The sequence below is a fragment of the Spermophilus citellus genome (assembly GCF_964194105.1).
Source record: "Spermophilus citellus genome assembly, chromosome: 11".
NCBI classification, from domain to species: Eukaryota; Metazoa; Chordata; class Mammalia; order Rodentia; family Sciuridae; genus Spermophilus; species Spermophilus citellus.
In genome coordinates this window covers 117,674,230-117,682,399 of record NC_138192.1, presented here as the reverse complement: position 1 = coordinate 117,682,399, position 8,170 = coordinate 117,674,230, and positions in this window count along the sequence as shown.

Here is an 8,170-nt window from a genome sequence, read left to right as displayed (position 1 = left end):
AGTTCAACTTCTCAGTGCCTGGCACAGAAAGGGCAGGTGCAGCAGAGGAGGCCTGGGGGAGAGGAAGACTGATAAACTAATTTGCAGAAAGCTCTTCCAGGATGGTGGAGTTTGTGTCTCTACATGCAAAGTGAAGAATTTTTACTTATTATAAGGTGTATTATAAACACACCTTACTCCAGGTGAGGCTGTGCCAGGCAAGCATTATCTTGAGAAATTATAACACACTCCTTGTGATCAGAAACAGGAAATGCAGGCTCAAGTATGAGCCTGCGAAAAACAGACAACTGGATCCTAAATCTCAAGCCATATGTTCACATTAAGACTAGAGATAACAAATCCAAGATGCATTTTGTGAAATACAAGGAGAAGACAAGGCTGGGGATAAAGCGGAAGGATGGGTGTTTTGGGGGACTCATACAGTCTCAGGAAATCATCCTTCCTTACCCTGGTCTGTTCTGTAAGACTTCCCATGGCTGCTCCAAATCTGCTTTCATTTCACCTCCTCTCCCATGAGAATCTTTTGTCCCAGCTAGACTGATGCTTCATTATCCACCCTGTCCTGCACCTTATACCCTGTAATACCTAACTAGTTATAACTTTTGGAATCTCCCATGTTGTTTCACACCCCCGTGCCCTTACACATGCTGTGCTTTCTGCCTGGAGTGCCAATCATTCTTTGTTCCCTAAAGATTCAGATCTGGTGCACTTGCTTCAAGAAAGCTTTTATTGAACCCTCCCACCCCCAGCGTGGGTTTAAGCATGTTCTCCTTGTGCCAACTCTCGGTCTTATACATAATCCTATCATTCAGGATATAAACGCAATACCCACGCAATATCTTCTTTGCTTACATGTCTAACTTAGAGTCCACAGTCTTGAAGACTTTACTGTCTTCTTTAAGAATAGGGATTATAATTTATTTATTCACCTTCAACTCTCTAGTGTCTGGTAGGATGCCAGATGCATATTACACAATGTTCCTTGAAGCATCAAACTCTTATCCATAGCCCACAAGGCCCCTGACTGATAGAGCCTGTCTCTTCAGCCTCCTCAGATGCCATTCTTCTTGTCATCACAGATCAGTCACATGGTTCTTTGAATGTGCCAAGCTCATTCCCACCTCGGGGTCTTTGCTCATGCTCCATCCACTTGGTACATAGTCCCCTCAGTTATTTAAACAGCTCAAATGCCAACAGATGAGAAATAACTCACATCTCCAGCTGAGTGGTGATTGTGTGACATACCAGGGGCTCTCAAGTACAACTGGGTAGAGGAGTGCTACTGGTATCTAGGCTGAGGCCAGTGATGCTGTTAAAATCCTACAATGCAGCTGGGGACAGTGGCACTCACCTGAAATCCCAGCATCGCAGGAGGCAGTGGCAGGAGGATTGCAAGTTCAAGGCCTGCCTCAGCGACTTAGTGATGCCCTAAGCAACTTGGCAAGACCCTTTCTCAAAATTAAAAAGTAAGGGGGCAGAGTGGAGATATGGCTCAGTGGTTAAGCACCCCTGGGTTCAATCCTAGTACTAAAAAAAAAAAAAAAAATCCTACAATGCACAGGACAAAGCCCCTACAACAAAGAATATGTAGCCCCAAATGTTTGTAGTACATGTTGAGAAACTGGCATATTCAAATATAAAAACTCACCAAGCTTTACACTTAAGATTTGTGCACTTTACCAAATGTATACATCAAATTAAAGAAAACAGTCACACCTTCGAGAAGCCTTCATGGGCCACTCCATCACTATTATTTATTTATTTTTTTTAGAGAGAGAGAGAATTTATTTATTTATTTATTTATTTATTTAAGTTCTCGGCGGACACAACATCTTTGTTGGTATGTGGTGCTGAGGATTGAACCTGGGCTGCACGCATGCCAGGCAAGCACGCTACCGCTTGAGCCACATCCCCAGCCCCACTCCATCACTATTAAATTACTTGAGTTATTCTTCTTCCTTCACCTTAAAGGCACTTTTCACAATCTGACATTATTTTGTGGTTCCTGTCTATCACCCCCATTGGAATATAAGCCCTGAAGTCAGCGGTGTGTATAATTCTTGGCCCAGAGAAGACATTTGGTTAAGTATTTGCTGAATGAATGAGTGGATGATAGAAGAATGGATGAATGACAATCTATATTGCTGAGACTGTGACTGTCAAAGGAACCCTCTTATTCGGACCAGTGGGCTTGGTCCCTGAAGGAGAGTTGTATGGAAACTGAACTCCAAGCAAGAGGCAGGTCTTGAACAGGGAGCAGAACAAACCACGCGGGAAAGCTGCAGGAGACCCCAGCCTGGGCACCCTTACATCTCTGGATCTTTGGCTACAGTGTCCTCTCCAGAGCAGCCTGGGGGCATGGAAAAGGCTAGGGTTTGCCTCTATAGTTCTCTTTGGGGAGACCCAGCAATGACCGGAGGCGGGTCAGGCCTGTGGTGTGGTGGTTTCAGAGCTTTAACTACAAGGGGCATGCGCCCCCCAGGTTCCCGGGGTGGGTGGGGGTGGGGTTCTCACATCTGCCTCTTGTTCCGCAGCCCGGGCTGTGCCCTTAGAATGAACAGCCTGTCCTCATCTTTGCAGCCCAGCTCAAGCTGGATGACTAGTGCTTGGTTGGCATACAGGAAATCACTGGCAACGATGATGATGATGATTTCAAGGACAATGACAATGATGACATGGCCATGAAGGAGTTTTGATGGTTGGAGCTTTTGAATGTTAGGAAAAAAGAGACAGCTTGATGGATCAGGGGGACAAAGTCAGTCCAGCTGAGTGAAGTTAACCCGATACAGAAGTGGTAGCTGGGATGCTCTGGTCTGCTCTGCCAAGCCCCAGCCACATCATTCTATTTTCTCATTTTTTGGCCACCCAAAACTTACCATCCTGATGTGGACTTCCCTCAGAACCCTGATTTTGTGGGAAGCAGATCCTCCTCACCCTCTTCCTTCTCAAAGAGCTCCCTCCCTGTCCCCCCTCCATTTAAAAATATTTTTAGTTGTAGATGAGCACAATAACTATTGAATTTATTTATATGTGATGCTGAGGATTAAACCCAGTGCCTCACACGTGCCAGGCAAGCGCTCTACCACTGAGCCACAGTCCTAGCCTAGACAATGTCTCTTTAAATTAGGCCCTCACTAAGTTGCTGAGGCTGGCCTTGAACGTGGGATCCTTCTGCCTCAGCCTCCTGAGTTGTAATGGGTAACTAACTCAAGCCTGGATGTAAAATACACTAAAAACACTGAGAATTAATGCCTGGGAAAGGGAGAGTTCCCCTCCCATTTCTAGTCAGCAATCTTTTGGATTGTAAATGCTGTCCCCTAGGATCTAACTACTTTCCTTTGAAGTATCTATGCCCCTTCAGAGGCTCCAGGCCCAAGGCTAGAGATTTATCAAAGGCCTTGTAAAAGGAGTTGGTTCTTCCCCTTATCACACTCTGTGCTTCCCCTTGAAACCCATGCAAAACTATGTATCTTTTAGACTAGAATATTCATGACGCGAGATAGCCTATAAATGTTGTGAAAACTGATGGTGGCCACTCAGAATTTGCAGTCTGATCTCCTCTGGGCCTGCCAGCCTGTAAAATAAAGCTTGGAGTTCTCCTCCTCTCTGAGTGCCCTGCACTGCTCCTCCACCAGTCTGTTTTCCTCAGCGAAGTCCTGGGATTACAGGTGTGCACTATGGCGCCTGGCCCACCTGCTCTGTTTTGACTGAATCTGACCCCCATCTTCTACTCCCTTCCCTCCCTCCCACCTCCCCTCCCTCCATCTCCATCTCCCTCTCACCCCCTCACTTCTGCCTCCTGCAGAGAAAACCAATCTCCTGCCTGTTGCAGCTCCAGGTTAGAATGGGATGTGCTAATTTTATTGCAGGTCAAGACCACAGCTCTTCCTGACTCCTATAAAAACATCTCTCCACTCCTCCCCATCAGTACATCCTCTGACCCCGCCCAGACTCCAAGGACTTAGACACCCGTTTCTACTCTTCCTGCTGGATTCTTGCCATTAGGTAACAATCCTGGCTTGCTCTCTTAGTTCAGGTAGTTCTGAAGCTTCAGAGAGCCCAAGATCCACTCAAGAAGCATATCAAATGCAGACTCCTGGGCCCCTGCCCTGGGGATTCAACTCAGGAGTCTGCCTCAGCCCAACAGTCTGCCTTCTGCATAGGTGATTTTGCCTTGCTCTCAGTTCCTGACCTCAATTCCAAGGTCTTCAATGTCATTCAGTAGCCTGCTCATGTGGCCATACCCTGCATTCACCTGGAACTTCTCTACCTCTGAAAACCTAAACTCTACTTTTCCCTGGGACACAGGACCCTCCAGCTTTAGCTCCTCAAAACTGATTTCTTCCAGCCCTTCCATCCCTCCCGCCCGTATTTCTTCCCTTCCAATATGGACTTGATTCAATCCTCGAACCTTCACCAGCTGTCCCCTTCCTCACCTCTCAGCCCTCCAGCCTTAGTCCACCAATGGACAGACTTGTCTGTTCCAACAATCCTCTTTTCTGCTCCCATTTCAAGGAAAGGACTAGAGAAAACTGCTGTCCCCCGTCAATCAGAGTTGTTACAGTTCAGGCCTCACAGAGACCCCAACACCAACGTTCGGCAATACTTTTGTTTTGTGACATCTCCTTTTTCTACCCCTGTTTACCCCAACCTCAGGCCTCAACTTAATTTCCTTTGCTTCCATCAAATATCCTTCTTAGAGAACCAAGTTATGTGCCCAGATGCCCCCTAAACATCTTGCTACTTATTTGATGAATTTTTAGAGAAAGTTCTATTAGCCCATCTTCCTTCCTTCCTTCTCTCTTTCTTTCCTTCTTTCTTTTCTTTCTACTGGGGATGGACCCCCAGGGCCTATACTTAAACACTGAGCCACATTCCAAGCCCTTTTTATTTTTTATTTTCCACCCAGTGTCTCGATAAGTTGCTTAGGGCCTTGATAAGTTGCTGAGGCTGGCTTTGAACTTGCTGTCCTATTGCCTCAGCCTCCAGAGCTGCTGGGATTACAGGTGTGCACCACCGCAACTGGCCTATTAGTCTCTCTTGCTCATATCTTTTAAGTGTTCTCTCTCTACTTTCTTCATCATATGAGCAAATTCAAATTAAAAAACTTCCCTCAAAAGCAGCCATGGTGGCCTACTCCTGTAATCCTATATACTTGAGAGGCTGAGGCGGAAGGATCACAAGTTTGAGGCCAGCCTCAGCAGCTTAGAGAGACCCTTCTCAAAATAAAAAATAAAAGGGGCTGGGGATGTTATTCAGTGGTAAGATGCCTCTGAGGCCAATCTCCAGTCTCCCCACCCCCTCAAAAAAGAACCAGAAGAACAAAGAACTTCTGCTGACCCCCTTTCTAGACTCTTATCTGCCTTTATCTCAAGACAGCTTCATTTTCTGAAGAAAAGGCTGTCTTTAACAGTGTTATGGGTTACATTTGAGTCTTAGTTTTTCTCTCCCTGTAACGTGCCCTTCACCATGTACTTGTTCACCATGTACTCGGCCTTTTAAAATATTTTTTCTTGTGGTGCTAGGGATTTAACCCATGACCTCACGCTTGCTAAGCAAGTGCTCTATTACCAAGCCACATTCCCATCCCACTATGCCATATTTTCACCCCCCTCCCTCCCTCCCTCTCAGTTTTGGGTTGGTTTGTTATGCAGCGTCATTGTAACAATAGCTGACAAATACAGAAGGAAGCAGATTACTTATTAATGGTGCTTGAAAGATACACTGTGTGGACAATGGACTAGCTAGTTACGAAAAGGTAGTTTAGACCTGTGCCTCACAGAGTCCACCAAAATAAAGTCCAGATGAATTACAGTGTTAAGGATATAAAATTAAGCTGGATGTAGTGGCACATGTCTATAATCCCAGCTACTCAGAAAGCTGAGGCAAGAGGATCATAAGTTCAGGGCCAGCATAGCAAAAATAAATTAAATTAAACCATCCAAAATTACAATAAAATAAAATACATGTCCAATCTCTGAATAACAGAGGACTTTATAAGGCTAAAAGTGATACAAGTATTATTCTAATTTTCTTTAATAGACATATATGATTCTTAAATTTAAACAAAAAGCAACGGAAGACCTGACAAGGGAAGCAATTACCCTTTTGGCTACTTGAAAATTCAAAAAACTTTTAGGAGACCGAGGCAGGAGGATTTCAAGTTCAAGGCCAACCTGGGCCACTTAGTAAGACACTATCTCAAAATAAAATTTAATGTATAGCTAAAAGCAACAAATGAAAAAGTTTAAAAAGAACTGGGAATGGGAATGTAGCTCAGTGGTAGAGTGCCCTTGTTCCAATCTCCAGTACCAGCAAAAATAAAATAAAATAAAATAAATCAACAACATGATATGGCAGATCTTGTTTGCTGATTGACATCCCTACTCTACCCCACTCCCTTTCCCTTATTGACCTCCATTTTGCCAGTTCTCCTCTGAATAGTTGTAGCCTCTGAGTCCCTCCCCAGCCATGATTGGGTGGACCTTTATTGTTTCAAGCCAACTGGTGCACTCGTTGCTCAGTCAAGCTCTGGTTAAACCCAGGAATGCAATTCTTGCCATCAGATAGTAATAGCAAATATTTATATAGGGCACACTATGACTAAGCACTATTCCAAGTGCTTTGCAGATTAACCCTCAACTCTCACAATAACCCTATAAATCAAATAGGGAGAGAGTAAGTGGTCCAGGTCACCTCACACAGGTGAGGTGAGGAGGAAATAGACCGAAGGTCTTCTTGGAAGGTTCTTTCTTCTTGTTATTTAGAGGATATACTTTGGCTGAGGTGCTGGGGATCAAACCCAGGATCTTGTGCATTATAGGCCAATGAAATACCACTGGGCTACAGGTCCTTCCTAAGTGTAGCTCTCTCATACATTCCCTTTCTTTCTATCAAGAGGGAGCTTTTCTAGGATACTATCATCTGCCTGTGATGCCTGGAACTGCAGCAACCATTGAGACTCTTAGAAGTAGTTGAAGAGAAAATCTTAGCGGGGCATGGTGGTTCACACCTGTAATCCCAGCTGCTCTGGAGGATGAGGCAGAAGAATCACAAGTTCATGGCCAGCCTGGGCAACTTATTGAGACCCTGTCTCTACCACTCCCTAGCTGTGTGACCCTGGACAAAAGCAAATTTTGTCACCTCTCTGAGTCCACACCTCCTATCTATAGGTCAGGAGGAGTAAAGGATTTGTGTCCTACACTTTGTGAGGATCCAAGGAGATATTTCAGGCTGAGCACACTCTGCACAGTGCCTGGCATGGAGATGTTCAAAAACTTTTTCTGTTTTTGTTTTGGTGGTGCTGAGGTTGGACCGGGGGCTTCCTGTGTGCTAGGCAAGCGCTCCACTACAGCTCCACTCCCAGTCCTGACTTTGTTTTTATAGCTGGTTCTCAACCTCCCTCTCTGAGACCCTGCCACAGTCCCCCTTACTCCAGGGGGGCCTCCTATTCACCCTCCAAGGGTTTTTTATGAATCATAAAGCTGAGCACATCTTTCCTCTGTTAACATGCTTTGGTGCTACCTTGTCTGTGGAAGACCATCCTGACCACTACACCTGAGGTCTCAGCCCTTCCCAGCTAGCCCTCACCTCCTTCTCTTCCATCTCTGCTGGTCTCCCTACCTCTCTCCTGGCCTCGGGTTCCAGCAGCACTGACCCTGCAGAAGGCCAGGTTCTCAGTGTCAACCTCTGCATCTGCTGTTTTGCTGTCTGCCCACTCTGTTCCCTGGCATATTCCAAACTCACCATTTAGAAACCCTGGCATCGTGGGCAAGTCATTCATAGCTTCTCTGGGCCTCAATTTCCCCATACGTAAAATGAGGTAATAGGGTCTCCTAGGGTTATTGTGAGGAAATTAATGACGTGGAGCTCTTTGAACAGTGCCTGGGACCCAGAAAGCATGCAACACAGAGGCGAGACTGCTCTTCCAGGTCCACATGTGCTCTGTGAGGCAGAGATTTTTGTCTACTCTCAGCTGTCCTCCCAGTCCCTGAGCCAGTGCCTGGCAAACAGTGATCCTAGAAACATTTATTGTCAAATGACCAAACCAATCTACAGCCCTAGCTCCCATGGAAGGCCTTCTTCCTTGCCCCCTTAGGCCTGGGTGATGACGTCCCCCTTATTACACACACTGCTGTGTCACCTCCTCATCAGGCTGCTGCACTAACAC